Raw genomic sequence first — 11,159 nt, 5'->3', positions numbered from 1 at the left:
TCGATAAGAGAATATCTAGTCAATAACTAGTATCAAATTATTATTTTAAAGTTATATCATATATTACATTATATTAGATTATATTATAAATCAAAGAAATGTGTGTGTCCAAATTATTGGAATATGTATAAAATTAAAATATCTAATGAATGCAAAAGCCAAAAATACGCAAGAATGCGATTTTAATAAAAAGGGAAAAATAAGAGGCTAGGTGCCTAGAGCCAAAGATAATAGTGTTAATACAGATATACGATAGAGTTAAAAAAATCTTTGTTGTTGAAAATGTATTCGTTTATTCGTTAGGCAATGTAGTTTTTCGTGTTTTAATATATTATAGTAAACATTTTAAATTTAAACCTATAATAAAGAAATTAAAAACTATTAATGATCAATTTAATTAAATTTTTTCTAAAATACTATACAATGATAATATTATGTAATTTCGTAAATCATTTTGTCTATTAATCAAACATAAATAATTTAGACCAATGGGTATGTCATATTAAACGCATAACGATCGCAATCATAAATATAAAATTATAGCCGAGAGCAAAGATTTCTTTTGAAATATAATTTTTATTTTTTCCGAGTATTTTATGAAATCTAAAAAACGATATATTTGTTTAAAAACACGACTCGATATTAAAAAAATCTGCAATGACGTGAAAACGGCAAAACTAAATGTACATAAAAAAATATACCTTTTTATATTAATAAATATATATACATACATATAATACTCTCTGTTTATGGATGTTGAAGGGAAGTGAATGCATGCGCTGAAGCGTTTTTAATAAAGTGTAGCTCGTCGTACAAAGGCGCATGTATATATAGACAACGAACCTTTGTAATTGTCATTTGGCTTCGAACCCGAGATGGACAAGTGGTGGTATGGGACGCAGGACGGGTGTGTCTGTAGAAGGGGCGTATAGTACATAAATATATTATACTATATATATATATAAGCTACATTATATATACATGCTGTTTATAACACTCAGTTTGACTCCATTAAGTTGCTACTCCTCATTCGGTATTTGTACAATATACAATAATACTACTCGACACTCTATATAAAAATCAACCAATAGCAAGACGTTTCTATATAATATTGTATTTATTATTATTTTTATATTAAAAATTAATTTCCAATTAAATTTGTATGTCTTATATACGTATATATAATATATATACCTATATTCTCCGCTAAACGTTATTCGGCAACGAGTTTTGATTCAGCAGTGACTGATGAGTGATGAATATAAAATTAACACAAATATCGAAGACATCAATACTATAGGTTGTTTCAAAGTATGGTTGTGTGATGATCACATCAATATTTAATATCTGCGTTGGCTATTACATACTGGTAATAAAGGTATTATTTTGTATAGTCATAGTGTAGTGTAAAATGAGTATAAAAATATATATAATTATATAAGAACTATTATCACTACAAAATTACTTTTTTTAATGTTATTAACTATTACGTACCTATGCTTTATTTTTTTAGTATGACTTAACTTTTAATAATAAGATTCAATTTTTAAATGGTAAATGGTTTACTAATCAAGTCTAAGTGTTGTAATATGTAATTTAACATTTGCATAATATTATCTTTTAAATAAAGGAATTTAAATTTTATACCATAAAAAAATGTATATTATACATAAATGAATACTAAACTGAATAATCATACTATAGTTTAATACACACAGTATTATACACAGTTTAATATTTAATACAAAGTATACAATAAAATAATTTTAAAAAAGTACAGTATTTTTTTATCACTAGCAATAGATATGTATAGCTACTTAAAAAATCAATTTTTAGTAGTTAAAAGGTTTTTATGGGTATTTGTGAAAGTGTGAGACGACCCCACCGGACTAGTGTTTTTCAGGTTGTAGTTTAAATATTCTAATATTGATTAAAATGTATACCAATATAATATATATACGATATACCTCTAAAAAAACAATTACATTATATACGTATACTATGAAATAAATTGTGATTTTAAGATAAGAAGAAAAATACCATATTAATTACTTGTTTACAAAAAAATAAATAGTTTTATATGAAATGTATTGTATAAATATGTAATATAAAATAGATCATATTTTTTTTATTACTTTTGGAGTATTAGCCACTTTAGTCATTAGCATTTTTGAGATGGGATTACGGTTTGTTATTAAATTTGAATTTAATTCTATTCATTAATATTATAAGAATGAATAAAGTACCTATCGTACTATTTTTGTGTGCGCTGTTGGGTTATAGATTTTTTGCAATATTAGGTCATATTATTTTGTGCCACTTTGTTTTGTTCTTTAAATAACCTAACTCATACAAACTAATAGGAATAGACATTTAATATTATATTTCTCTAAGGAGTAAGGAGTAGGGTTAGAAAAAACTACTAAAGTAAAAACCAAACATTAGAATTTTTTTAAAGAAAATTTCTATTTCACTGATAACATAATCTACCAACGGCACTATAAAATTAATAAAATAGATTCGTGAGTTGATAAATACAAGATTTGCCTAATAGATATTTAATGACATTAGTATATGGATTGAAATAGTGAACATACGACAAATATTTGCTATTACTTAAACATTTGCATGTGAACAGTTTACTTGGTTACTATAGTAACAAGTACAAGTGCATATATTGTAATGCCTACTTGTCATATTATATGCCAATAAATCAATAAATTATGTGAATTTTTGTTTTTTGTGTTATTTTATAAAATTAAGATGGTAAATACGTATTTCATTGTTTAGAATATATTATATATTATATTATTAATCTATTTACTGTTACAGTCTAAAAATAGTCAAAATAATCTAAAACCATTGGAATTTAGAAATATATACGTAGAAATTCGTATTAAAATGTTGTGGGTATATACATTTCAAAGTCGATATATTATTTCAAAAATGTTAACTGTAGTTGAAATTGTAATTCGATTCAATGAACATATTAATATATTATTATTATTATCTTAAAATCTCATATTATATACCCTCGTGTTACGCTGAACAATCCAAGGACGTATCATGTATAAAAACCTATACTCTGGCGGGCTTTTCATATTATGCAATTGGAAAGCATCATAAGCACATCGCCGTCTATTTGCATTCATGTCAAGAATTTCATCCCCCATTACGCAGCCGTTTCACGGATGGTTATACAAAAGCGCGGGGAAAACGGCGAGCGTGAGTGCGAGAGTGTCGGTGGTGGTGAGAGGGGGGAGGGCTGAGAAAGAGAGAGAGGATTGAGAGAAACAAAGATAGAATGAGAGGAGACGTCCACGGGGTGCAATGCGAGCGTGGATGGATAAGGGACGAACGCTGGGTACAAAAATTCCACGGCGTGACTAACGGCTCGGAAACAGCTGTCTACCCTTCCTCGTAGATTTTTGGCAACCCCTGACAATATTAGATACAGCTCGTTTTGCTCGTGACGGATGACCCCCGACATTCCTGACCGACTGGAATTCACCAGTGTCGCCCACTTGCCCCGTCACGGTCCACGAACTTTTTTTCTTCTCTTCGTCCTCCTCATCGTACACGCGATGTACATTGTAAATGCTGCTGCGATATGCTTGGTTTTTCACGAAATATACTGACACGCAGGAAAACATAAATCCTTGTAAAAATATCAGAGGTAAAATTATCCTGATATGCATAAATTGTCTGATAAAAATAATCCAAGAAATGTGTATGTTATAACTATACAATATTATTATTGTATGTAACTTATATTACCTAGTATACCTATTGTATAGTTTTCTGCTGCAGGTTTCAAATAAGCAATCATATTTTGTGAATTAAATAGAACGAGTTTCCTGTACGACATCTATTCATATGTAAAACAAATAAAATAATATTTCGGCTCTCTTAAATAAATATCCATAGTGTATTCCAAAAGAAAATAAATTGGATATCTATATCTTTATATATTTGGTATATTTGATTTAAAAATAAGTAGAAAACGTTGTCAACATTTAAAAATTTTTCCAGAGTATATTATTATACATAACCATATTTAAAATAATTTGTAAAAAAAAATCATTGATTATAAATTATAATTATTTACTTAAGTAGTATAAATCTATATAAAAAAATCGAAACTATTATTCATACAAAAAAAATATATTTCATTTATCATAATGATTCGAATGAAAAATTCAATAAATATGTTTAGCTAGGCCTTGTTCTGATATTACGACCAACTTTTTCTAAAAATTCTTCAATTTTAATTGAACGGTTTTTCTATTCTTTGGCATAAAGTAACTACCTACTTAGTTGGATATGTGTGGAATTTTGTTCCTTTTTTACCAGATCTCCCATGCTATCGATAGCTAACTTCGCTTTATCTACCGCTACTTCCAATCTCTTTTTTTTTTAAAGTTTCCAAATAGTCATATGACTGTGGTCAACTAAATGACTAAATCTGTTATTCCACGATCTCTATCTATATTAACTATATCGGATGTATAGAGTATAAGAGTAAAACTCAACAAACCAGATAATCAAAATAAAATAAATAGTAGATACTTATTTGATTATTACATGCAAGATGCAGGCAAAAGTCACGCAGTGTTCAAAGTCTAAAAAGTTGTTATTAGTACCTACCTATACAGTATACAAGATTATTAATTAATTTTGTCAGGTAAATAATTTAGTTACAATTTATATTAATACTTATAGAAGGTTTTGATTATACCTACATCACATCGTATTTTTCATTCTACCACCAAGGACTTACATGTTTCGGACTTTTTCACCGTTTACTTTTTAACCACGGACTTTTTTTCCTAAGACTTTTTTACCTCGGACTTTTTGGTAGTATACATATTTTTATTTTTTATGGTTATAATAATTGATTCCGCTCACCAATTATATATGTTATATTTTCTATTATATTATCAATAAGTCTGATGAACTTGTATGTTAGATAGGTACACTTTATAATAAAAAATAAATAAATAAATAATTGATTCCTTACCGAATTATAATATATGGATAAATAAATAACTATTAGCCATTAGGTAGGAGTGGATCTAATAATTATATAAGAAATAGATAATATAGGTATTTATTATAAGAATATACCTAAGTATAATTTATTGCAAAATAATTGCAACTTGCTAGTGACATTATTGAGCTGAAAATATTTTCATGCAGATAACACAATAAAAGTAAATTTCTTATAACAACTTGTGTTTTGTGTAAGTTACTTTTATACCTTTATCGCATTTTATGTTTAATTTAAACAATTCCAGTCATATTTTCTATCCGATTTAATTATTGTTAGTTGCCAAAAATACATTGCATTATTGATGTCTGATGTTACATTTTGAATAAGTACCTATTTAAATGTAGGTAGGTGCCTACCATGATTCATGATAATATTCTTAGTAATTTAATATAAAAATTTGAATTTTTAAATTAATTAATTATTTAATATATTTACTAGTATGAATAATTCATTAATTAACATTTCTGAGTTGTACCTACCTCAAATGAAATTGTATTCATAATACAAATAGTTATGTTGAAAAAGACTTGATTGCCTCAAGTTTAACCTTAATTTTTTGTTTTTCTACATTTTTTTAAATATAAAAAGCGTAGATTTTCGTACTACTAGTATCTACTATTAGGAACAATAAAACCAATAATATAATGACCTTATATGTAATACACATTGGTAAATAAATAAACGGCATATTTCAATAAATTATGATATTTATTACATTAAACAGTTCTTTAAAAAATAATTCAAAAAGTTTGAAATAGCGATTAAATACATGTTTACAAGAAGATACAAGAATTAAGTGTGAAGAAATATTAAACAATTATGAATAATGTACTTAGTATATTTTCGTAAGATCGACGTTGGATAGCGGCAGAATAACTCATGGTAGTTTTCTAAAAAATAAACATTCAAGATTTACATTTTAAAATTATATGGATAATAATTAAAAAGATAATATTATGTTTAATTGACAAGAATGTCAATGTATATTAAATATTAGGAAAAGATGAATAAGTGGCAATAAAAATAGAAAAAATTATTTATAAACTATTTTTTAAAAATTAATAACTTTTCGAAAATACTGTTATTATTGCACAGTGATTGCAATGATCCACATCCACTCATATAATAATACAGTGAACAGCTAATAGCATTAAGGATACGATTTAGAAGTTTATATTAAATAATTTTGAATGATAAAATAAAATGATCAATTATCATATATAACTATATATATAGACATAATTAAAATAATTCTATGTTTTTAATTATTATACTTATTTAAATGCATACTCACTGATTTGGTAGAATATTTATTCACCGACGAAGGAGAGTGATGTAAGGATTGTAAGATACTGGGTAAGTGTAGGCGTACGATGGGTAGGTGTACACCGGTGCGTAGGTATGTGGGTAGTAAATGATATTTTGAGAAGAAGCAACAGCGATCAAAGCCAAAGCGGCAACAACCAATAACTATATAGACCATTTTTAATTAATAACAATTCAGAGAATGTAGAACATTTTTTTTTACAACAATCCTTTATTTTACTTCTATTGTTACGAAAAATTAAATATTTGACAAAAGGAGTTTTACACACCTAAAGATTGTTTTATAACTTATAACTACATGCGAATAATAATTATTAAAAAATTGTGCAGTTTTGAGGAAAAAAATAACAAATAAAAATTATTAATTGTATAATAATATACGCAAACAAAAATAAACTTATTTATTTGTCGTATTGGACGTAATTTGAAAAAGGAAATTTAAAAACTCGAAACATTTATAAGTACGTACTGGCTACAATTACTTATACAAAATATTGTACTGTTGCCTATATTATTATTTATTCTACTAAAAAAGATACTCACCAAAAGCTTGTACATGATGATGTTTGGATGTGAATTTGAGGTAACTCGATTAGTAAAATAAAGACTCGATGTGTATCGATGTAATAACTGTAGATTACTGATGTTGTGTCTAAAGATTTTAGTAGTATTTATACCAATTCAGTGTTTGAAAATTTGTATGATATCCCATTTATACTTTATACGAGTAGGTAAATAATGTGTTATAATATTGTTTATATTTTATTTTTTTGGTTAAAAAAAACCGGTTCAACATACAAGGATTCGAGTTTGAATGAATCAAACTATAAAATGTGACATTGAAGAAACCAGCCTAGGTATTTGTTAATTCAAATGTATTATTATTACTAACCTGACATTTTATTTAAAGTAATATATTGTAGGGCTGTGACCAACGGTGACGACAAAAACTGAAACATGGTCAATCGTCTATCTACTGTGTAAAATAAGAGACCCTTGACATTTAAAATGTATAAAATGTCAAGATTACAATTTTTGTTTCTCAATATTTAAAAAAATACTCAGTAAAATTGGGATGTAAGATACTGATTTATGACATCAAAATGGCTAAATCAAACAAGGTCGGCTACAGTCTACACGACGACACAGTCTACACGATTATATTAATAATAATGATTTGCCTAAAATGTATGTTCCTACCTGTAAACAAAATGTTCTTTTTTTACTTCACAATCACAGTCCAGTATTTTACACGTATGTATATTTCTACCAATTATTACAATATTGAATCAAAAATATTCACGATGCTCAACACAGGACTAAAATAGCTAACCAACTATTTTATTTAAACAAAAGTTACTAAATAATGTACAATATATATTATGATCTCAATGGTCAACAAAAAATCGAGATTACATAGTACTTACCATTTATACACTGTAAGTTTATGAATAATACATTACATAGGTACTAATATATTATAATGGTGATGAGCGACGGTGCCATCTTCGAATAAGGTTTTTAAAAGTCATAGGATACAATATTTTATAAAAATTATTACATAAACATAATATAATTTATTAATTTAAATTTCTACTATTATAGCTCAATTTTTAACATTACTAACAATTAGATTTAATCATTAATAAATCTTTTGTTTATAATAAAGAAATATGAGGTATGATAATGATATTATACTACAGGAGTCTATTTAAAAATACAATACAAATTTTGCTTAGAAATCTTATTATAATTATGTAATATCTTATGCATTTTATAGGGAATTTGACTAATTTTATTTGTTTTACCACCTGTGTGCAATAAGAGTATACCGGACCTAGTAAATTTGTATTTCTATATTTTATATCAAACAACTGAACTTCAATAACCTAATATGGCTACATAACATAACGGTTTGAACTTTGAAATATATTATATTGGCATATTGCATGAAATGGCAATGCATTGGCGTAGGCCTGTAAATAGTTTAGTTGTTGGTGATATAGGTGTTCGTTCACTTGGTATGCAACAATAATATTAATGTGTAAAATCAGTGCACAACATTTATTATTTTCTCAGATTTTTTAAAATTGAGAAGGGAAGAGAGTTTTGAATATGAATTTTTACTTTTTTTTAAACCTTTTTATTATAAAGAAAAAAAATGTAGGTACTTTCACTATTTCTAGCAAGTTTCATAATTAGATGTTAGATATTTCTCTTATAAATCTAAATGATAGGCACCCTATCTTCCTCTATTTTAATTAATTGGGAAGTCACTAGTATTAATTCAAAATGTAATGAGAATTTTTCAGTGCAATTAAATTCAAATATAATTTAACTCCGCCATTTTATTATGATTTAAAAAAAAAACTATCAAAAAAACACGCATTTTCCAAATTTTTCAATGATTAAAAATAGTCATTTTAAATATAATAATTTACCTATTTACATAAAGTATACCCAGATAAAATATTGGAAAAAACATTTTTGTAATTTCTAAAATTTTTAAACAACAGAGTAGGTATAATAAATTATACAATTTACTACGGTTTTTAGACTTTTTGATAGCTAGTGAAAATCCAATAACGAACGCACTACACATACTTATTAATATTTATATTAACATTTAACATTTTTTTTTACCATTTAAACAGTTTTTGTGTTAATTTAGTTTTATCATTTATTAAATTAATAAAGTGAACCAATTTTTAAATTTAAATTTTCGTCTAAATTAAGTTATTTTTACGCAAACTAAAATAGGTAAACAATTTTGATGACAAAATGTCAATTATTAGAGTGTATAATCAATGTTTTTATTTATATAATTATATTAATGTACTACCTATTATTTAGGTACTTATATATATATATATTTGCACTAATTATAATTTAAATATGAAATATTTTAACTTTCAATGAGTTAAATCTCGCGTTTGATTTAGATGACTGTAATGCAAATGGAAATAATATCGAATTAGGTAAAATATTAGCAATTCATGTTGGAGATTTTGAAAAATATTGAAAAAAATATATAAAATATCGATTGTATTGATAAAAAGAAATTTCAGTTTATAAATAACTTGCACTAAATTTGAAAAAATAATAATGTCCTTACTATAAGTATGTTCTATAGGCATTAGAAACGTGATTGAAATCACTATATACTAATCGAGTCTCGGTTATTAACGAAAAATATTCGAATTGAGTCACACGGATGGGAAACGAAAAATATTCTAATTTAGTTTGTAGAATGTATATTATTCTGATTAAAATATAAAATCAACCAACTATATATTTACGTATATGGAGACGATACTCATATACGACGTATTTTGAGAGACGCAATTTCAGTTTGAAATTGTCTTTTTGTTGTAATTATTATTACAAATTTTTTCAAATATCACAACAATATAATATAGTTAGGTGCCTTGACTGAAGTCAGTATTGTAATACTGGTCTGTATATCAAGGACAGCAGCTATACGATGCGATTTTACGAGTTTTGAGTGAAAAATATTGACGTAATAATGTAAGTATCTATAGTATCTTCGTATAATAATCGTATTTTGTAAATCGTAATAATTGAATGAAGAAATACTCAAAACCCTTATATTATATGATATAAAGTGAAATACCTTAGATACTAACATTATTCCTTGATATGCCATTACCAGTGTTCGGACTTATCTAGATAAATTTATCTAGATATTTATCTAGATAGTTTTTTGTTCATCTTTTATCTTATCTAGATAAATAGTTATAAGGTATCTAAACGTTTATCTTAGATAAATAATTTACTAATCTAAATAAATTCATCTAGATACTTTTTTTATTGATGAAAATCGTAAGAATTGGTCAAACGATTTTTTTTAATTTTTATTAAATGTATTATTTATAAATAATACAATTTATAATAATATGTACAAATAACGTAAAATAACGACTGTGTTAAACTCATATCGATATCGTAGCCTGTAGAAATTAAAAATGTACAATTCGTCTATTTTAGGAATAGATGCTTGCCGTTGTCTGGTTATTATCGACGGTTGTTAAATGATAATTATTATTATTATTATAACAAAGCATAATTAATATTAACATTTAATTTAAAAATGTGATTTACTTGTTCTATATATGTTAATCCATTAACATATAATAATATTTTTTACACACTAAAAAAAATAAAATGAACAAAAAATAACTATATTGTTATTTCAGATTATGGTACACCTATTTTAAAATAATTTAAAAAAAAATGTATCTTTTTTTTATCTAGATAAAAAAATATCTATCTTTATCTTTATCTAGATGAATATGAGTTTAGTCATCTTTCATCTCTATTTAGATACTTTTCAGTTGCATCATCTTTATCTTTATCTAGATAGAAAAATACTTATCTAATCCGAACACTGGCCATTACACATCGATGAATTATGCATGAAAGAAAATAAATATAATAATAATATAAGTCCCACATTACTATTATGCCTATAGTCACCAAGGTGTGTTTATTTTATTATCACTATTATAATTTACGCACTGAATAACTATAAGGTCTGATCCCACAATTAAATCATAAACTATAATGTACCTATATAATGATTTGTAGTGTATATTTATAGATATAATATTTTGTTTATTTTGTTATATTGTTAATAAATAAACAATTGTACAAATAATTACGTAAATACCTATAGTAACTACTAACTATAATAATATTTGTTATAGATTAGTAAATTAGATTAAACATTCTTAAAAATGATGATAAGTATGGTAAAATT

The 11,159-nt window shown here is 25.4% G+C and overlaps 1 long non-coding RNA gene across 1 annotated transcript; it reads right to left on the bottom strand.

Annotated features, from left to right (window-relative positions):
* Positions 1 to 5,742: 5,742 nt before the first annotated feature.
* On the bottom strand, positions 5,743 to 7,063 carry LOC107164616 (uncharacterized). Its single transcript, XR_001506064.2, has 3 exons — positions 6,923 to 7,063; positions 6,348 to 6,523; positions 5,743 to 5,943 (listed from the first exon to the last, which is right to left on the bottom strand). It is a non-coding gene; the product is annotated as an uncharacterized LOC107164616 (long non-coding RNA).
* Between the last annotated feature and the right edge of the window lie 4,096 nt (positions 7,064 to 11,159).

Source organism: Diuraphis noxia, unplaced genomic scaffold (assembly GCF_037042655.1).
Source record: "Diuraphis noxia isolate RWA-SAM2 unplaced genomic scaffold, SU_Dnox_SAM2 contig0002, whole genome shotgun sequence".
Taxonomy (NCBI): Eukaryota; Metazoa; Arthropoda; class Insecta; order Hemiptera; family Aphididae; genus Diuraphis; species Diuraphis noxia.
Note: the sequence above shows the minus strand (reverse complement) of the source record. Positions and strands in the feature narration are given on the sequence as shown.